Raw genomic sequence first — 21,887 nt, 5'->3', positions numbered from 1 at the left:
TCTTCATCTGCATGTTGCTAATTTAGGATGTGAAGGGATAATCTGGTATGCATGCACGACTTCTCAGAAACAGATTACTGCCTTCCTCGGTGGGCCATGGCCATATGTCTATGCCCCAAAGCGGAAAGGCGAGGGGAGAGAGGGAAGTGCATTTATTTTTTTTTCCTTCTCCTGAAGGACCACTGTGCTTCTGTCCCTCTAGGAAAGGCTCTGGTTCATGTTGCAAGCTCCCCTCATTCCCCAGCTACAGGGTTAAGCTTCAGCTTTAGGATTGCAGGTCTGTGGCCTTAGGGTCACTTGGAAATCCCAGCTCCTGAGGATCTGTGAAATGAGTTTTCCTATGCTGAGAACCAAACCTGCAGATGTGCCACAAGCAATATTTGGGGGAGCAGATCTGTCTCAATACCTTTATTTCCACTTCAGTGAGCAATGAAGAGCAGTGGCGGGGTGTCAGAGCAGGCAGGTATGTCATGTCTGTGCAATGTCAATCGACGCAGGATTAAATAAGGCATGTGGAAAATTCTTCTAGGAAGCAAAGCACGGTGAGAAATAATCACTGGAGAGCTCGGGAGGTGAAATAACCTGCTCGAGACAAGCAGCAGTCCTCATCTGTGCCCCTGGAAGTCATCCAAATGATGGATCAGCAGCCTGGGAGGAAGTGGCATACTTGGCACGGGTGAGGCTCGCAGGTCTGAGAACATCCCGCGGTGCTGAGGAAGCAGCTCTCTGACTGCACTCAGATGTTTTGTCGAGCGTGAAGTATCCCTGAGTGAATGGAAGGGAGGATGTGGGCAGGGAGCTGCTCTGTAAGGCAAAATCGTCTGTGCCCCTTGGAGAAAAGGGGTGAGGAGCCAGTGGTCGCTGGAGGGGCTGCTGCTCCGCTGAGGTCTGGCTGATTTTTCTAAATGCTTGTGAAAACAGCAGAGTTTTATGGTTGCTTGGAATGGATATGGGTTAGCTTGACCCATAATATCCTGGGTTTTAGTATGAAATTTTGTTCTACTGTGTGCATGTAGCTATGCTCTTCACCTGGAACTTACCTGCATTGGTCCTGGTGGCTTTTGGCTGAAATGGGCAGAAGGATAAGAGAAGCCAGGATGGCACTGGCAAAGGGGAGAGTTCCTTCCAAGATCTCATGGGTTTGAGTCTTGTACATAGCTGGTATTTTGTAGAATGGCTGTCTTCATGTCAAAGTGAATGGTTTTTCCCTTGCTTGCTCTGGAAAACATCTTCATGTATTTTTGAAGGGAAGAATGTAGTGCATCTTTGCTCTTCTGTAAGGATGCAATTTGTTTTCCCGTAGTTATGAAAAATCTGCCCTTCCTCTGAGCCATAGATGATGGCACATAAAACGTACACAGATTGCTTTTAAGCTGTTGAATATACCCAATGCAAGGTACTTCATTCATAGCTTGTTTTCCTGATGGAGAAAACATCAAGCGTGTTCCACATATAGATCAGTCTTCCCAAAATACGCTGATAACTCTTTCTGGCATTTGTCTCGTCTCTGGTTTCCCAAATACTTTACATCATTTGGCTGCTGCTATTGCTCAACACACTTTTGCTCATTTGTATGATGAGTGGTGCTGGGCTGCTGTACTTATCTGCATGGGTTGGTGCCTCGATGCATCGCTTGCCGCCTTGCTCTGTATATATGTAAAAATAGCAAACATTCCTTACACACGTTCACGAATGGATGCACAAGTGATTGGAAGTGTCAGCATGCACTTTTCCAGATGGTAGAAGCATGTTCCTTCATTTACTTCAAATGTCAAACTCAATAAAATTAATTACTACCAGACTTGAACTGAAGTGATAGTGATTCGTGTCTCAGTTCCCCCAGCGTGGGGTGAAGTCGCATGCTGTAAAGAAGCAACAGCCTTCAGGAGTTAAAATGCAATCTCTAGGCTGACTCCAGGCCCTTCTGTTGCTCTTGTCCTGTTTGTGGTTGCAGTGCCAGCATCCTGGAGCTTGCTGTGACATCTCTTGCTGCACTATAGTAAGCTCTAGATCTATCCTTAGTCTTTTGTTTTTCTGCTTGTCTGCCAGAGGATGCCTTTTTTTCCCACTTAGTGTGCTTTGAAGTTTGCAGGCTTCTCAGGGGTAGCAGTTTTGGAACTACCTAAGCCAGGCAGGGCTGTAGAGAAATTGCTCTGGTCAGATGTTGAAGTTTCAGGGATGGGTGCTGGGTTTGGTGCCCAAGTTAGGGCAGTAAAGGACCGAATTCCAGCTTAGCAGCTCCGAGAGGATGCCAGGAGCTCTCCTGACCTTTGGAAACCAGGCCAGATGAGTCTCGAGGCAGTCCCATAGAAATCAAATCTATGAAAATCTATAGAAATCAGTAACTGTGTTAGTTCCTGGTGGCTGTTGTCTCACTCCTGTGGTTGGTGGGCATCGTGGCTGGCATCACAGCTGTCCTGCTTCTGAGAAGTGGGCAGAGCTCTGATGTTTGGCATTGCATGCAGGCACTGGCTCAGGTGCAGACCCAGGAGGCTTCATCCTCATCCAGATCCTTGGAAACAATACCATGCATCTGTTTGGAGTGTTTTGTTTCCACCCTGCACTTTGTCTTATTGTCTTAAAGTCTTGTAAGGGATTTTCGAGATGATTCCCTCTAATAATCCATTGCACCTCTAAAACACCACGGTTTCTTTTAGATCATGCCCTGCAGTATTTCTGGAAGGGAAGCACTGGTCTGCCGTTTACTTTGAGGAAATAGCTGTTATCAGAGAATTTCTAACGGTGGTTAACTTGGAATTCACACCCTTGAGGTCTCCATACCTCTCCAGCCTCTTATCCAGGCCTGACACAGCCTTAGTGGCCACTTTTCCCAGTCTCTCCCAACGCTATCTGTGAAGGCTCCCTTACCTCTGGTACCCAGAGAAATAAACAGCCCTGGCTCCTCTTGCCCTCTATTGTCTCTCTCCTTTGTGTTAAGTACAGTAATGCCTCCAAGCTACCCCGGGGCTCCTCGGTTCCCATGCCTCCCCATCCCTCTCACAAAGGACCTCTTTTCTCCCGGAGTTCTGGGTGTTGTGGCTTTGCAAACGTGCCAGCGACCCTTTGCTCGGTATGAAAATAGCCCCTGCCTTTTTGTAGCTGTCACTTATTTTTGCTCCTTTAATTAGACTTGATCCTGCCTGTATTTTTTCCCTTGACCCTTCTCTTTTTACTGCAGTATGTTTCCGAAAAGCCTTTCGGCTCCCTTTCTACCTGCGGGTACCCAGCTGTGCTGGCTCACAGGCTCCTCTTTGGGCTGAGCTGGAAGTTTAATTGCAAGGCTCCAAACTTTCCCAAATATTTCCCATTTCTCTGTTGTAAGGCTCCCCCGGGATGGGACTGCACACTTGTAGTTCATTCAGAGTATTCTTCTATCTGTTTTTGCCTAAAGCTGGTGGCTATTTGTGTGACTCCCCTAGATACTTGTCTCTGGGTATTTTAATGCTGGTGTGATTGAATTTCAAATATTCCTGCTCGGTGGCATCTTCACCCACTCTGTCTGGTTGCTTTTCAAGTGTCACATCCAAACAAAGAAGGACCTGGAAACTCTTCTCATGCACAAATTGTCCTGTGTGGAGGCTGTGGTTCCTCTGAGTGTAGGAGAAGGATCCTTCTCTGCAAGAAATAGCATTGACTGCTGAAGTCTGACCAGAAATGTGCTGTTTTACACCATGTGGGGATCTGCCCTGTGGTACCTCCCTGATGCATAGCAAAGCTGTTTTCCCACCTCATCAATATCTCGTTAATCAAAGTCCTGTTCCTGGTGCTGATCGAAGCTTTGGCCTTTGCACAGGCACGGCATTGTCTGGGATAACATTTCCAGCTTGGTTTTCGGTGACCACCCTGGAAGTGTAAGGCTGGAGCAGCATCCCCTGGCCACCTGCCTGCCTTCCTTGTCCCAGCTGTGCTGCTGCTGGCTCTGTCAGCATGCTGATAAATCTCTCTGGGTCCAGCCTCACCCCCTGCCAAGCTTACTGACTTTTTCCCTCTGCCTTTAACTTTTTCAGCAGGCTGTGCTGCTGCTTGGAGGAGTTACCTGTGCTGGCTGCCACTACAAAGGGTGGGTGCGATTAAGGCTAGCAATATTTCAGAATTTATCTTTGGGAGCTGGATATCTTTCTGGAGCATCCAAGTCTGTCACTTTGCTAAAGTTTGACTAAATAGCAGTGGTAAAAAATAAAATAAAACAAAATAAATCCAGTTTAAGGCCTCTAAAGCACACGCTTAATTAACATTTAGTGCCTAATTTAGGTGATAAAGGAGAAGTTTATTGGATGGTCAAGTTGGTAATGTCTGATGTGCGGAGCTGCAGATGGACTGTCTCGATTCATCACTGATTCCTGTGACCTTGCTCCTTGTTCACTTGTGTTATCCTGCTTTTGGTAAAGAAAACAAGTATTGTAAGCCCTTAAAACAAATAAAAGGCGATGTCAAGGTAAATGTATTATACAGCAGAGAAAAACATTTAAAACGAGGCTAACGTGTCAGGGCATTGATTTCTCTGCTGCTTCTTACTTATCTGGTTTTTACCTGCTGTAACATAGCGGTGTGGGCTGTGCTTGTACTGTAGTCGGGTAGGGTGCACATCAGTACCAAGCTGCCTTTAGATGAGCTGTCCTGGATCAGTATTTGGAAGCCCAATGCTTCCAGGGGCTTCAGAGCTTGGTGCAGAAGCTGGGTCTCATTGCTTGTAGAGCTCAGGGCACTGATGCTGCTGTTAGGTATCTGAGGAGCGTTGCTAGATCTTTCTTGGGGCTCTCAATATGCTGTGATTGCATTTCTGAGCATCATGTAAATGATGCTTGTTGTGCTGTGCTCCTATACAAATTTGCTTTCTGATTACCCCCCTCTTAGGGACAGCCTCCGCCAGCCTTATCACCTCGCCTTATTAAGTAAATTGCCACTGAACATATTGGGATTGTTTGAAAGCAATGTAATACACTTTCCTCGGTGGGAATAGGGCCTGGAAGAGTTGTGGGAACATATGGCTCTGCTAGGCTTCTGCATCAAACCTTAGCTCTGCTAAGCCATTTATTTACAAAGCTGCAGTTGTTTCCCTTTGGAGAATTCAGTTGTCTGATAGAAAATTGGTCCTTTAGTGCTACCAAATATCAAACAAGGCAAAGCCTGGGTTTTAATGGCCAGCCCATCAAGTGTTGCTCTTCTGTGGTTTATTGGCTTCAAATGGAGTTTTTCCCATATAGCTGTGGGTTTTTCTTGGTCCTTGGAACTCAGACCAGTTCTAGGAGCCTTTTTGGCACCATTTCAGGCTGGGGGGCACAGCAGAAAAGTGGCCTGCAGTGAGCTTAATCTTTTAGCATCTCTTAGCTTGCTATTTTTTGTCTCAAATGTGGGGAAGAGTATGTTTGGAATTAAAATAGCTTTTCACTGCTGCTGGCAATGAGACTCAATTTTCTTCATCTTTGATCTTTTCCTAAGGCAGCACCAAGAGTGCTATGAGTTTGTCATTGTCTGGTTCTTGGTAGACCTCTGGAACAGCTCAGATTTGGATGAATCATCATTTTCTGTGTGTAATCTGTGTATAACTTTATTGTTTGCTTATGCTTTATGCACCACGGTAACTACGACCTGAAAAGCAAGTTATTTGCCAATAACACACGAGGGAAAACTTGCTTTGAATGGGTCCCTGCCTTGCTGTGCTTTCCTCTGCCAGCCCAAGGACAGTGATTCAAAGGATGCAATGCAGTAAAATTGCTTCTAAATGTGCAAAGGGTGGCCCCAGCTGCTCTGTGGAAGACACCAATCCCTCTGTTGTCCTCTGCCAGGAGCGTGCTTGTGCCTGCCTTTATGTTGCCCTCTCGGTTTGGTGCTTTTCTCCTGCCAAGGAGCTGCCAGATGCCAGAAGCATTTCCTGAAACCACTTGGGGGATACGTGTATTGGGATACGAAAAAGCATTGTTACAGTGTCTGCAAATATTACAGGCCTGACTGATCAAAGTTGTGATTGAGCTCTTAAAACCTCTGAGTATGATTAGGGATCATGCCATGAACCAATTCCAAGCAAACGAGAATAAGCTCAGCACTAGAACTCTCCCCCAGATGCTGAGGGGGAAAAATGTGTTTTTCTTTACAGATGTAAAAAGGATGTCCTGCAGACAAAGCTACACTGAGGGGCCAAAGCCCTTCTCTTACCTACAGAAAGCCTTTATGCAGCACCAGTCACCGTGCTAGCTGAGTACTATGCAAGGAAATCATCAGCTGCTTTCGGTAGCTGGGAAGAAATGAGGAGAAGAATCTTTTCAGCTGCAGAACTTATTTTGTACCCTGTTGCTTGTGATGTGAAAGGAAGTCCTTGTGCTTTCTTTACCCCTCAAACGTAGGGGCTTTCGAGCAGTGCTGTGTGGAAGCTAGAGGAAGCCCATCATATCTTCAGCAGTCACAAAATAATTCTTCTGTTTTTGAAGAAATCACTTTGGAATCCGAAGCTTCAAGTATCGTCTAATTCACACAGAAGTGTTTGACTCGAGGGTTTTATTGGAGCCTTGGGACTGGTTCACGGGAAGGTTACGTAGTATTTGTCTGCAGTTTTACTAGGAGGGAACACTAATTGCTTTCTTGCTCAAGTTAAATGGGCTCATGGTGAGCGGAGCTCTCCTTGCAGATACCGAGGGTCTCCTTTCCCTGGGCTCCCCAGAAGCATCTCACGTGGATGTTTGTTTGGATGAGCCACCAGCAATGGGTGCTGGTCCCAGCACCACCTCCTTCTGTGGGGGTGGCAGCTTCCAAATAAAACACAGGCTGGCTTTGGGGTCTTTCCTCTCTTCACATCTATCCTAGGGGTGGGAAGATCAACAGGAAGGGGGGGAAATCTCCTTTTACTGTTCCAGCTTAGCTTTATGGCCCTAGGTAGCTTTGTTTCTGTTCCTTCTTTGCTGTGCTCTGATGGACTGTCTTGCTTTCAGTAACTTGAATCCCAGCTTTAAAGGCCTCAGGAGCACAGTAAACCTGAGAAAAGCAGAGGAAAGATATTCAGGATGTGAATTACATTCATCAGCCATCAGCTTGGTGGCATGATGTAGCAGTAGGGAGCAGGGGCTGAGGGCAAAGCTGTGAGCTCCCTGTACAGAAGCAGGCTGTGCTCCAGGTCTGGCCATGGCTCCCTCCAGCACTCTGCAGGAGAGGCTGTGATGGGGATGTTCTCTTCTCACCTCCTTTCTTAGAAAACGTGGAAAAGCTGGGGAATGATAGCTGGAGGGGTGGCCAGGCTGGGGGCTGGGATTGCAGGGACTCAGAGTCACCTCCTTTGCAGGGGTTCAAGAGCATGAAGGGGTTTGGGTGCTGAGCTCGACTGTTAGAATTTGGGAGCTGGGTGCCTGAGCCAGGCTACAGGAAAAGGGATGGTGTGGAAAAGTCTTCTAATAACAGGATTGAGAGGAGCCTGCATGTGCATGGGTCCTGGGGCATCAGCTGCGTGGCTGGGGGAGCAGGCATGGGAAGGACTCAGTCTTGTGGCACCAAGAAGGGGTGTTCTTATCATCCACTTCATCAGTGTGCTTGGAGCTTTGCCTTAAAACTGGCTTGTGCACATTTTCTTCTTGAAGACCACCACGAGTGCCTTGGCACGCGTTTATCTCAAGCTGCTGTGCTAAGTGGTGCCTTGCTTCTGGCCACATCAAGCTCGTGTGCTGGAGCTATGCTGGGCAGTGTGCATGCATCCAGGGGAAGACTAGTCCCAAAAGCTAGGACGTAAGGCAGAGATGTACACAGAAGTGACTCCTCCAGGGTCATAGTGTAGTGCTGGTAATAGAGCTGAGAAAACTTGGCATTTGTGGGTATTTCTGCCAGGAGACCTCTTACCCTTTGCCCCTCCATCTTCTGCTTTCCCAGCACGCAGCCAGCCACGTAAGTTTTAGCTCCTTCATCCCCTGGTGTCTGCAGGAAGATGTTATGCCCTAGATATTATTCCCTTTTGACACTTCCCTCCCCTGGGCTCCCCCAGCAAGCAGGAGGTGACTGAAGCAGCACCCCTTGTCGGTGCTGCTGGAGGACTGCAGCGAGTTCTGTAACTGCCATTGGCCTCTAATTAGATGGCTAATGCCAAAGGAACAATAACAAAAGGCCTTCTTTAAAACAAACCGATGTGAATAATTATGTAAATATTTGTCTGGGCCAGTGTTAGAGTCCTGGGAAAGCTTTTTGGATGGTTTTCTTGGATATTTCTTGTTAGCTTTTATAGTAGCATATTTCAATTTAGCTGCTATCTTTGGGTTTGAGTTCTCCTTCGTGTATAATGGAAGACCCGAAATGACATTTCAGTTGCTAAATGCAGCGCACTTCCAAGAACAGAAAATCATGCAGAAATCATTGCAAGCAATTTAATGGAAAATATCTGAAAGGGGAAAAATGATTGTGCAGCGATGAGTGATCCGGTGACCTGAGCTTTCTAAAAATCAATTCTTGTCCCTCTTGGTCACTGCCACAATATGCCCTGATGGCAGCTGTGGGTTTTAAGCAAAAAGCCGTGATTTTATAGGAATACTGCTCCATGATCAAAACCCCCTCACTTTTGAACTGGCTCCTGAAGTGGGATTTCTGTCTCCTGCTCCAGGTAGGGTGGTGCAGGGAGGGAGGAGGCTTTTGTAGGGTAATTAGCTCCTATTTGGCTCCTGATAGCTGTGTAATGGAGAGGCTGCTCTGAGTTAACGAGGGGGCTGATGGCTTGCCTTTCTCACCTCCTGACCCAGGGTCAGAGATCAGAAAGGTCAGTCAAGGCTGCACACTAATTTCGTGGTGTTGCACTAATGCTGCTTCCTTAGCTCAGCTCCTGGGGGTTAAAAACCCCAAATGCCCCTTCCAGCCTTTGGGGGTGTGGGGTGGGGGCATCCTGCTCATCTCACAGTGCTATGACTGCAAAGCCTCATTGTGTGCATCTCCTTAATTCAGGTGGAAGGGAAATATATAGCCTACTTTTTTTTTTTTTTTTTTTTTTTTTTTTTTTGTGCTGAGATTATAAAGGAATGGGAGCCGGAGTGTTTTATTTGGATGAGCCTCTTTTTGTGCATGGTTGGCCATCAGCAGATTATATATTATTCTAACTAGTCCCTAAAAACTCAGTTGGCTTAACGTAAAATGTTGTTCCTTTCCCTACTGACAGTAACAAATTCATTTAACCACCTAATCAGGAATAAGATCTGCTGAATGAATATGGGTTGGAAGAGAGAAAAATCATCAGGGGCTAGCAATGTAAGTGAATTTCTCCTGCCTGCGTAGTTACTTTGTGGGCATCAAAGATGTTTTGTGGTGTTTGAGAACTGATGAAACTTTTGGCTCTGGGTTCATGGTTTAAAAAAAAAAAAAAAAAAAAAAGGCTTTAAAAACCTTTTTCATCAAGTGAAGCAGAGTTTTGAAATTCATCTTCCAGCTATACATTTCTGAGGAGGAAAATCAGATATAGATATAAAGGAAATGCTAACAGTTTATTGATTTAAACATCTAAAAAGAATAATTGGTTTCACATTTGTTTCAAAAATATCTACGTATTCAGTAGTGCTGGAAATAATTCAGTGGGCTCCTTAAAAATTCAATAAGACATTTGAAAATTAAAATTGCTTATGCTCAGTCCCATAAACTCTGTGGACAGCAAAACACCCACAGTGCATGAAAATGAGCTTTTAGCTCTGAAATGTTTGCTGTGGAAGCATCCCAGCTGGGCTACCTGTGCAGGGCGTGGGACGGTGCCCTGCAGCAAACCCTTGTGTGGTTTTGTTCCCTGTTTAAGTGGTGAGGTGATGCACTGGTGATTTGATGCTGGTTGCCAGCCCCAGCTGTAGCTGCGGTGTTTACCATGGTGGAAATAATTGTAATTATGTGGTTGCTTGTGTCAGTGCTCCTGGATGGGCAGTCTGCTTGCTGTGCTAACGGAATTAAAGGGCTGGGCATGGCTACAAGAAGGCTATATAGAGAACATTCCAGAATGGTGGATGTTCCCCCAAATCTTGTCCATTTTGTCTGCTCCCTCCAAGCTGTGTTGATCCGTCTTTGGGGAGCAAGGAGCTGGACTCTGTTCCTGTGGGTCCATCCCAATGTGTGATGTTCTGTGATCTATCAGAATGCTGTCCCTCTGTACCTCTTGTCCCTTGTGTCCTTGTGCAACAGCAGCTCTGCCATGGCTACTGGACAGCCTGCTCCCTGGTACCTCTTTAGCATCTCCTGTTTTCCCCAGGTACCCCAGGAAAGCGCTGGGAGGGAGCAGAATTCTTTGCACTGCACTTGCAAAGAGTGTCAGTGTGGTCCCATTTCTCTTGGTACAGATTCCTGTTTAGAAAGTGTCCGGTGAGCTTTTTCTGACCATGAAGATCCCAGGAGAGATGTGTTTTTTGCCATTCTGTGCAGATGTAGGCTGCTTATGTTCATCCTGGTTTAACTGCTTGCAGCCACTAGTGTGGGAGAGGAGGGGGAGAAGCCCTGTCCATGGCTTGTGCTGTTCCTAAACTGTCCTGGCAGATCTGCAGCCACCAGGGCTGACTGCAATGTGGATTAGCTGACCAACTCTGTATGATCATATGCATGGAAGGTGAGACATTGTACGAGTTGTGTTTGACTTGGGCTTGCTTTCTAGCTATGTCACGGACCATTGCGTGGAGTAGATCCTTTTCCCTGTGCCTATACACTGAGTCCTTATAATCCTCATAAGCATCCAGAATACAGATGGGTTGAGGGACAGTTAGCCAACATGAAATAATCCAGAGGGCTACCAAACATTACTTTAGCAGGAAAACTTTGTATTTGGGGAGTTCTGAGTGAGAAGTCACGCAGAGGGAGGTCATGGCCTTGATCCACATCTGCCTGACTTTGAGCAAGGCGATGCCCTTGTTCCTGGTTAACTTCCAGGTAGCTTTGGATGGCAAAGAGAGGAAGCAAGGTGCTCAGTGATGTGCTCTAGCATCCTGGAATGGCTGGGCAGCCCTGGCAGTGTGCTGTGGCAGCTGATGCAGGATCTCACGCCTGCTCTGATGGTGTTACAGCAGCTTTATGTTCTTCTCCCTCCCCATTCTGGGAGGTGAGCATGTCAACTTGTGTTCAGTGCAGGAGTGACCTCTCTGCACTGCACTAAAACTGGTTGCAAACTGTCTGACTTGAAAGCAGTGTTGGATCAGGCCCTAATTGCAGGCTGTAAAGAGCATTAATTAGTTGATCATTACAAAGTACTTTGAAAATGCAAATGTTGTCCAAGTGCCAGAATGTCTGGCAACACGTTGGGCTCCTTGGAGCGGAGACAAAATGGTGAACTTGCCTTTCCCCTTAAAATACACCTGCCATGGGGCTTTGCTCCAGAGAGCTGCACAGAGCCCTCCCTGCTGAGCCCTGGGCAGTGCAGGGAAGTCAGTGTCTGTCCCCTAAGCCCCAGCCAGAAAATGATCACTGAGAAAAGCAGGAAAGTTTTTTTTTTTTTGTTTGTTTGTTTTCTTAAAACCTTCTTTTGCCTCAGGTGAGACCTGCAGCCTGGTTGGGTTGTCCTGGGCTGTGCAGAATGGTTATGGTGGAGTGTGACTTTGGGTCCCCAGGGGATGCTGATGTCCCCAGCCCCTGAAGCATCCTATTCTGCACGTGTGGTCCTGTGCTGACACAGAGCTCGTGCTCGTTGGGACAGCTTGGTGTGGGAGACATGCTGCCTGCAGCCCTCCTGCTGTGGAGCTGGGCTGTGTGCTCCCACAATCAGGTACCTGCTGGTTCTTCCTTGTTTCCTGCAGAAAAGCATGAGGTGCTGGGCAGCTGGGGACATCTCTATCAGTATTTCTGCCCGCCCTCAACCCAGAAAAGCTCAGTGCTGTGCCTGTGGAGCTGATTTCTAAAAGGCTGTGGTGAGGCTGTGCTCAGGCAGGTGACAGCCGCTTCAAGGTGACTTCTCTCTGGTATGTCTGCATGTGTGGCGGTCTAGAGCCTTGTGAGGATCTAAGTGTTTTCCTTTTTTTTTTTTTTTTTTTTTTTTTTAAATAAAGAAACAAACTGGGGAATTTAAGAAGGGGGCGGGTTCATCTGCACTGAACTTGCATCCATTCATGGTTGGCATTGAGAAACTGCTCCTAAAACCAAGCTCTTGGGCCTCCCCGTTAATCATTCGGAAGATGAAGTCATGCCCCATCACAGTTCCCGTTTGCAGATCTGCTGAGTGCATGCTTGTGGCCCTAATAATGCAGCTCTAACAACTCGGAGAGCTCGAGTCCGCCCGCCCTTACTGCGTGTAAAGGGCAAGGCTCTTGCCAGTAACCAAAATCCTGCTGGAAAGCTTCCCGAGATGTCACCGTGACCCAGAAACACTGGAGGGAAGTGGTGGGGAAGGGGAGAGCTTCCCCTTGCCCTGGGGAGCGGGGCTGGGCCTGGCGGGGCCGTGGGCAGGCCGGAATGCACGGCATCCACAGCCCAGGCGTGCGAGCAGAGGCCGGGATGGTGAGGCCGGTGATTCACCTCTTTCCCTTGGCCCTGCTGTCAGGACAGACCCGTAAAAAGGCTTGGACACTGAACAGTGGTGCTGGGCCCTGATGTGGCCCGGGGGTGGGGGCAGCTGGGCTCATCCTTGTGCTCTGCCTTAAAAGGATTGGTAATTTTTTTTTTTTTGGAGTGTTTTGCTTCAGCGGCCTCCTCTTTGGGGGCATATAGTTTAAAAAATAAATAAAAAATAAAAAAATAATAAAATATAAATCCTAGTGGATTTACCCTAGTGGATGGGTGGGAGCTGGGATTGGGACTGTACGCGCTGGCTTGGTGCCCCACGGGGCTGCCCTTCTGGGGAGGCCACCACCGCCTTTCTCCTGTGCTCCTCTTTTCCCAGGATTTGTGGGAATTGGGATCAGCAGCTCCTCAGAGGGTGCAGAAATCCCTCCTGTAGGATGTTCCCTTGACGTGCTGTCAGCGTGCAGCAGCAGCTGCCGCCAGCATCCCTATGATGGGTATCACTGGGCTGCACTACTGGTGGTGGTGCTGGGCTCCCAGGAATTGCCCTGGCCAGAGCTTCCCCTGTCAGGAGATGGCTTGTCAGCATCCCAGACCCCTTCAGTACCCTTCGTGCTTCAAATACCTCTGCTCATGGAGCCAACCCTGCAAAGCTGTGTTTTTTCTTCCTCTAGAGCAGAATCTGAAATCCTTCGTTCTTCAAAATGAATGGGATATTTGCTCCCCATCTTGAATGGGGCTGGGAGTTTCCCTGAAGTCTTAAATGCTCGCCTGTTTGCTCTGAATTGTCCTGAAGTTCTCTGCGTGGCATTTGCAGCGGAGATTATTTGCGTGGTTTAATTATATTCTGTGGAGGGAAGGCCTGCTCTCTGCTGCTGGCTGCTAACACCACAGCTTTGTTAGAAACCCAAATGATTGATTTTTTTTAAAAAAATGATTTATGCTGAAAGGAACAAAGATTATTTGATCCTCGGGTTTTAATGTAGTCTTGCAGAGCTGCTCTGATATCGGTTCTGGGTTTCTTTCTATCCCTTTTGGGATTATGTATATGATCTTTTGAATCTGGTTCTGTATAATGGTTTCCTTTGTTCACAGTTGGGACTACTTGGGCCTTTAAAAAACCCCATAAGGGGACGACATGAGTCATTGGTGAAATATTCAGTTATCTAGAGCAATGTGAATTGACAGATTTGTTGCAGCTATTGGATCTGAGCTGATGTGTACCAGATGAGGATCTGACCCTGGACGTAGTCAGCATTTTTTGCTGTAGCGTGCCCCTTCCTAGGGAACGAACTTCCAGAGCTTCAATCCTGCAGTTCAGACTCCCTGATTATCCTTCTTAAAATGCCTTTCCTTTGTCCAAATGTCATTTTGTTTTATTGGGCTGCTGGCATGCTGAAGAATTCAAGGGGCTACTAATTCAATCCAAAGGGTGCTCGAACAATGGCAACTGGAGCTTAAGGTTATTTTTTTTTGTTGTCTTAGCCTCTGCCATCTTGTTTGGATAGTTAATTATCTGAGGGCTGGAGCCCAAGTCCAACAGTGGTGAAAAGCATATAGATAAGGAGCAAAAATTGTTGAAATTCTGCAGGCACGAAGCGGATGTTGCTAAGTGAAGCAGCTTTGTTCTCATCTGCATTTAGCTGTCTGGTATAGATATCAGTACAGGAGCATTTACCTTTTGGTGCTTGAATCATTCCTGCTATAATCATGGATATTTAAACCTCTGGGCAGGGGCTTGGGAACAAGAGAAACCCTGAACATGGTGGAACAGGCACCCATCCCCCTGAGCAGGTCTGGCTTTGGTGCTGCTGCTCCCTGTGCCTGTAAGGGCAGCCCCTTGGCTCGGGCTAGGAAATAATTAAGTGTTTTAGTGCTAACAAACAATTTTGGAAAAGCACTGGGTGGGGGAAAAGCCAAACTGGTGAAGATGGAAGACAAAGGGTTTGTTTGTGTTTTTCCCCAGCTGGCTTCCACACTGGGCAGCAAGGTGCCCAGCGTGCTGCTCTGGTGCTGAGGTTCAGCTCTCTCAGAGGGACCTGGACCTTGGCTGGGTTTCCTGGGTCAGGATTAAAGCACACTGCTGCTGGGTCACAGCGGGCTCTTCCTGTCCCTGGTCGCTCCAGTGATGCTGTGCCAGCAGCTCCATCCTCTCACAGCTCAGGGACTTTTTGGGCTTCTGTTGGAAATCACTTTTTCTTTTTAAAAATAAGCTGTAATCTCTCCTCCATCTCTTCCCAGGAGGGCATTTTTACTGTGTGTTCAGGCAGCCCTGCAGAGCCCTCCTTCCCTGTTTGGGAAGATAAGTGAGACACTGGTGCTCTGCTTGATGCTGTTTGTGCAGGATATATTGACTCTATTAACTGGGGGAAATTTGGTAATAATGTCATGCTTGTCATCTGAGTACCTGTAAATCCTTATAAAATGTCTCGTAATCTCAAAACACAGATGCTGGTGATTTTCTAGCTTAAAGACGACAAAATATGGGAATATGAAGGCATGGGTTCTCTGGCTTCGCTAAAGCCAGGGAGCCGAGTATCCATCCACCCTGTGTCTGTCACGTCACCTGGCACTAATGGCTCAGCCAAGGCTGTACAGGTGAACCAGTGACTTGTCTGGGTCCAGGAGCTGGATCTGTCCATGCTCAGGGCTGTATTCTGCTCTTGGTGTTAGTGGTGAGAACCCAGGGGCAACGTTTACATCTCTGAATACATCTCTGAATTTGTACAAGATAAAGGAGGCAACCTAAGGTAGCTGGTTGATCCTGGACAGTTGTGGGCAGGGGAACTGCAGTGCACCTCTTCCATTTTTCCAGTAAAACTGTTCCTCCTTTTCTTTAGGATTCAAGGTAATCTTCAAGGAGACACTTTTCTGAAATAATCCTTATTCACCTTGTTTGCTGTCACTACTTGCTGAGGGCTGAGATAGCCTGTTCATACGGGAAGGCTCCCCTTCCTAGGAAGCCTGGTTCTTTAGTGATGACACTCGAGTACAGATGCCCAGACTGGGTTCTGTATTAAATGCTAAAGCTGCAGAGGGCACCTGGAGTGAGTTGGGAACAGAAATGCTTATTCATTCTTCACCTTGTGATCTCAGATCTTTGGCAATAATTGCACGTAAGCTGTAGTATGACTAAGTGCTGTGTCATGAAGTCCTGAAAGTCTTTGGATGCCCTTCAACTGTTATGAAACCAGATATAGAAGAACGGTTCTTCACTGTTACAGGGTGGTGACCTCTTGTCCAGACATTCAAACATTGCAGTTGTTACACGAATGCAAAAATACATTGCCTGTGCACAAAAAAAAAAGTATGTTTCAGGAGTTTCAGATACAGGTGGGGATATCTTCACTTTGAAGGGTATTACAAGGTAAAGAGTTGGAGAAAGGGGGATTTTTTTGGCTCCTAAACTCTAGGAACATAGTGAAGATGCTGAAGACATGCAAGATGTTAGATATCACTGAAAAAGCTCCATAAGTACCCCAAGATGATAATAGTATTAAGTGAAAGGGGAAGGCTTTGTTAAACCTAGTTTTGGGCACAGCTGCGTGTATTTTTGCCATATGTTTGCTGTACACGTACTGCACTGCACAGTACTAAACTGCTGCTAAAGCCCTTTTCAACTTCTCCATTGAGGTCTTTTGGAAAAGCAAATGTATTTTCAGTAATGCCATACTTTTCTATAGCATCCCCTGCAGCTTTACTAGAAAATGTATAGAGATCTGTGAAAAGAAGTGGTTGATTTAGGAGCTAGTTTACAAGGGGTAAACTGGGTGCTGCAGGTACAGCACGGATTCCAATGACATGGAATCTGATTCTTGTGCCAGGTGTGCCCTGTTGTAAACTTGCAGGTGAGATGCAGCATTGCAGCACTGCAACTTGCTGGGATTTGCATGAGGGATATCAATACCTGGTGGAGTTCTCTTGTTTTCTATCTGAAGGTCTCTGCTGCTAGAGTCATGTTTTAGTTTTATTTTAACAAATGATACTGAATGGTAGCTGGAAAAGCTTGAACATCACACTGGAAAAACTAGAAGGCAACTTACAAGATTTATAAAATTTCCTATACATAATTAAAAGGCCACTTTAAATAAAAAGGACTTATCCTCCTTTATATACTTGGGAAAAAAAAACATTTAGACTTTATAATTTAGTGGAATCCATTCCATGCTCTTGTCAACCACCTTTTTTTTCCTTCTGCCTAGTGCCTGTTGGTGCTGCTCAGCGTGGCAGGGCAGGAGAAGCTGCAGCTGAGTGCCCCCCATGAAGCAGGGAGGCCGTGGATAATGCCTGTCACCAGTTGTGCCAGGCTGCAATAGCTTCACTCTTCAGCTCAGTGGCAGTTTTAAATACTATAGATTTCCTTGGGGATTTACTTAAATGCCTTGAAAAATGATGGGGGAGAATTGTTTCAAGGCTTGTTATTTGTAATTTGGTAATCCTTCAGACACCGGAATTGCAGATACCCCCCCAGGTAATATTGTAAGCTACTCATGTATCCTGACACTTGGTAAAATGGTTTGGGGCCCATTCAGGAGCATTGCTTCAGGTGTTGTTGTTATTATTACAGGCATAAATATGGCTTAGATTAATGACTTCTGGCGAAGGCTGCATCTGCTCAGATTTTCAGAGTGGTTTCTAGAAGCTGCAAGTTGATCTTGCACTGAGCTTCAGCAGCACCATTTCCATGGGTTGTTTTCTTTGGAGGTAGGATATAATGTCTTATTTTCCTGGTGATCCATCGTGCTTTCAAGAACATTAAGCTGGCGAACTACCAAGTGAGTGGTAAAAGGAGAGGAGCAGGGAACCAGTGCAGTGTGCGCTTCTCTGGGCTGGCACCTCTTTGCTCTTGTAGGAGTGAAGAAATAGTGAGGAATTTATCTTCTGCAGGTGAGAAAGGAACAAAGTGCCTTGGCCAGAAAATGTTATTTTAGAAGGGTTTGGGTTTGGTATCAAGCCTGGTGGAAAAAGCAGCCCAGTTTCAGAAGAGCTCGCTGCAGTTCAGTCAACGTGGTGGAATCAGATCTGACTGCTTGTTCCATTTGGGCTGAATCCCTTTGGAGATCCTGTCCTCAGGGAATTTCCTTCCCTTTCCTTTCCATAGGCCCAATGGGCTCTGGCTGAGCTTGGGTATTGTGCCATGCAGGCAGAAAGTCTATGGGAAAGGCTGTTCTCCCCAAAAATTTCCAGCAAAAGTGTCTGCAGAGAATGTATGGGAAGCTTCCAGCAAGAGTAGGTAGCTCCTTTATTCTGCGATAGAGCAGGCAGTAGCCATGAGGCCTGAACCTGATTGCAATCTTATTCTTACTAGGATTTTTGTTAAACTTGCTAAATTAAACTGTTTAACCTTCGTATAACCTTTATGTGGTGCATGGAAAGTCTTTAACTGGCCTTCAGTGAAGTGTCTAAAAGTCTGGTTCTCCACCTTTCTGCTCTATGCAAGTGTAATGGCATTAAATAATCCTTGTTTATTGTTGCATGTGTCCTGAAGGCTCAGTATGGTTTAAGACCTCTTCCCCTCTTGTAATTTAATTTAAATAACAGGGAAGGGTGAGAATGAACATCCCAGTCGTGTTAGGAATGGGGCTTGCCCATGGTCACAAGTGCTTGGTGCACTGCAGTGTGCACCTTCAGATGTCAGCGATGCTCTGGTGTCCTTGACTTGATTCAAGACTTCTGCCATGCTTCTGTGTCACACAGCTGAGCCTGACCAGTTTGTGTGGCTGCATTTGAGTGTGGCAGGGCCGAGCTGGAGCCTGTGTGCAGCCTGAAGCCAGTGGGCTTATTTCAGTGACTGCTACTTGATTTGCCTCCTTGTGATGTGTGAGAGGAGAAAGGCAACTGGCCACTGCTGCCCGGAGGGTGGAGATAAAGCTAAAACCTGCAGCCTCTAGCCCAGGTTTTAACAGGTAATTAAAAAATTAGGAACCCAATTAACACAGATTGGTTTTGTGGTTAAAGCTCTTGTTAGACATGGAGGAATTAAGGGTTTAATTCCAGCTTTTCCCACTGCGGGCTCAATGTGTCATTCATCTCGGCTCTGTTAAAGGTGGGGAGTGGTGCTCTGTCTCACTCAAGGGCTTCCCACTACTGGGGGCAGGCTTTTGGGGCAGCCTCTGGCCCAAGATAGCCCTGATTTTGGTCTGATTTTACCTATTTATGGTTTGCTTCTTTGCCTACTGGGTTTATTGCCATCCTCTGGTGCAGCAGGGATGGAGCTGCTGGTCTCCTCGGGCAGCCCTGTGCATCTCAAGCAAAAGAATGACCCAGTGTGTAATGTTGCATAGTAATGTTATTCATAAAATAGCAAAAAAAAAAAAAAAAAAAAAAATGGAGCTTTCATATAGCAACAACTAATTCAGCTCTTGGATGCGGGCCAAGCCCGGTGCAAGCTTGTAAGAAATACCCTGCAGGGCCTGGCCTTGGTCAGGCTGGTCTCTGTCCTTCTGCGGCTTCCGTCGTAGCTCCTAACAGGAGATTGCTGGGTTTAAATTTGGCTGAAAAAAAATGAAGGGGAAATAAACTGGTTAACTGGGCATGAATAAGAGCTGCTCCTGTGTGAATTGCATCTTTCTAGAAAGAGCTGGAGGCTTTCATGCTGCTTAAATCCTACTCAAATCCCACTCAGACCAGAGCTCTTAGTGCTGGAGCGCGCAGCAAAGGATCCAAGCTGGCTCCTGAGCTCCTTAGGAGTAAGCAGAGGTGATGTTCGTGCATGTCTCTAACAGAAGCTCTCCTCTCCTGCTGTTCACCTGCGCAGTCTGCAGTCTGTTTCCTACTCTGAGTGGTGCCCACACTGTTGTTTTACTTTAATTTCTTGTGTTGAGCTAATCCATCACAGTTAGAGGCGTAGAGGATCTTCAAAACGAAGATGAATTGCGCGTTGTGTTAGGAGACGGAGAGCAGCAGAGGCTGGCAGGCAGATGCTTGAACCATCCTGCACAGGGTGCTGGGTGCTGTGGTGCTGGGTGAGGGCGGTCGGAGGGCTGTGAGCAGGGGCTGGAGAGCAGAGCCTGCAACCTGCTGGTGGCTGCTGGAGGAGCTCCAGCTCTGAACTCACTGCCTTGCTGTAACTGCTGCAGGAACTTTTAGCAAGCAGCAGCCTTCTGACTTGAAAGTGGTATAATTCAGTTAATGCATAGAGCTGGCAAAATCTGCCTTTTTTTTTTTTTTGTCTTTGTGCTGCACTTCCCCTCCGTGCACTGCACAGCTGTAGCAAGCAGCACTTACCCCATCCAGCACTGTACACTAATGCAAGATGCCCACAACCGGCTCTAGTGCTCCGGGGCTGCTTTGCTGGGAGTGTTTGCCCAGTTCTGGTCACCCCAGCAGATGGGATTTTAGGAGATGGGATTTTGAGTGGTGGATTCTTCTGCAGCAGTTTCTGTTCCTGCAGCCAGCTCAGCCCCGCTGCGGGACGGCTGCGTGCAGCGCTGCGAGAGAGGCTCCAAATCCCCTGCAGCCTGCGCCTGGGGAGCACGGCTGATGTCAGGAGTCTGGAATTCACATCCCCTCCCCCTGCCTCGCTGCCTTTTTCCCCTCTTCTCTGTAAATAAATTTTGGAGGCAGCTTGGTTCTGGCTGAGCTGAATCTCCCGGAGCACAGGGAGGGAGCTGGAAACAGAGCTGGACTTACACTATAATCACTTTTGTTGCTTATAGGCAGCTTGGGCTCTGAGTACGTAGGAATTTCTGCATGAAATAAAGCATGGTTAAAGGCAGTGGGAAGATCCAAGCTGCAAAGACTGCTTAGACAAATGTCATCCATATTCTGTCTAACAAGAATGAGAAATGAGGAAATATCACAGCTGTATGCTTCTTGGCCCCGACTCTCTCAGCTGGTTTATTATCTGCTGTGTTGACTTGGATTTGCCATATGTTTGCAATCTCTCATTGAGGACCCAATTTCTCAGGATTGTGGAAACTTTTTAAAGCTGCCTAACAATGTACGTGAGTTTTCCATGCAAATATTAGGCAGATCTTCTTGGTAACCAAAACTTCATTTTTTTAAAAAGATCTGTTCTTATTTCTTTCCAGTGCTGGCCTTTTTGTGTTCAATGCTAACGTATATATCGTAGTCCATCCCTGTGGGTGAAGGCAGTGTTGTCTGGCACAGGCTTTTGGAAGACCCTCTTGCAAACACTCTATTAGCAGCTGGCAATGAGCTTTGCACCCTTGGCCATCGGCGTGGCGAGATGTCCTGGGACACAGATGGAAGCTGGGGCAGCCAGCCCAGGGCTTGTCTGGGCTGTTGCAAACATCAGAGCACCTGATGCGTGCTTGTCCTTGAGGATCTGAGGAATATCACTCTTCAGGGAAAATAATGGATTGTGTGGCAAAAGAACACAGCTGTGATGTATTGTCCAGGCGAGGCTAAATGAAGCTGTTGTGCAGGCGCTGGCTTTGGGCACTGCCAGGGGTTTGCTGAGTTGGCTGGCTTGTCTTCCTGACAGCGCTTCGCTGCGAGTATCGGGTCGAAACTCAAAACAATTTATTTTTAAGCGTTTAAAGTCGGATCTGGTTACTCCACTTCTGGTGATGCCATCTCTTCTGACATGAGCAAGACCAGATTAGGAAACTAATGAGATGGCTCGCGCTGTTTAATTGCTGCTGGAGAGACCAAACTGCCTGGAGGTGACAGCCCTGGCTCTGCTGGCACGGGAGCACAGGGTGTGAGCAGCTCCGTTAGCTTTTAACTGGAGGTTTTTGCTGCTGCACACCTCAGTAAGGATGGGAGCCTGATGGGATGTGGTCATGGTGGGCTGCAGTGGCTGTGCTGTGCCCTGGCAAGTTCCTGGCAGAGGTAGCAGACTACATGAGGCCACAAACCAGGATAAGCTTTTTTTCAAGCTGGGGAGTAACTTTTTTTTTTTTTTTTTTCCTGTAAAGCTTGTGTTTTGTTGGCAAGTGCAACTGCACTCGTGTGCATTGCTGGTTGTGGGAATTCATAGGGGAATACCTGCCGAAGGGGGGAATTATTTGACAGCCCTCATCTGGGCTTGGGTGCAGTGGCAGGGCAGGCACTCGGCTGCTGGTGGTGGAGTTGTGCTGTGTTCCTGCCCTAAATCTGCTTGCTTTGCCCTGGGCAGGTTAGATGCTGTGCACAAAACCCTCCGAGGGTGTGAATGAGCCTGCAGGCAGCAGGAACCACCTGAGCACTGAAACATCATGCTGGTGTGGCTCTCTGACATAGCTCACTTGTAACCTGAAGCATGGCTGTGGGTTTACCTGATACTCTAGCTGCTGTGCATCACCATGCCCTTGTTTTGCATGGTACGAGCGTGCAATCCGTAAGGATACTTGCTCTCACATTTTCTTGTGTATCAACCAATTTAAGAATGGAAACATTTGCATCAGCAAATTTCTGGCAACTTCCTGATTTAAAGCCTTTCCCTGAGATCATGAATTTCCTCTGTGATACTTAATCTTCGTGGATGTGCTTGTGTGATGGGGATTGGGCAAAGACATCCAGAAAATATA

The 21,887-nt window shown here is 47.0% G+C and overlaps 1 protein-coding gene across 2 annotated transcripts in view; it reads left to right on the top strand.

Annotated features, from left to right (window-relative positions):
• COL5A1 (collagen type V alpha 1 chain) overlaps positions 1-21,887 on the top strand; it is a 147,733-nt gene that overhangs the window by 12,494 nt on the left and 113,352 nt on the right. The window lies entirely within an intron of this gene.

This window comes from Aythya marila (genome assembly GCF_965140915.1).
Source record: "Aythya marila genome assembly, chromosome: 19".
In the NCBI taxonomy this organism is placed as follows: Eukaryota; Metazoa; Chordata; class Aves; order Anseriformes; family Anatidae; genus Aythya; species Aythya marila.
This window is presented reverse-complemented; position numbering and strand designations above follow the sequence as displayed.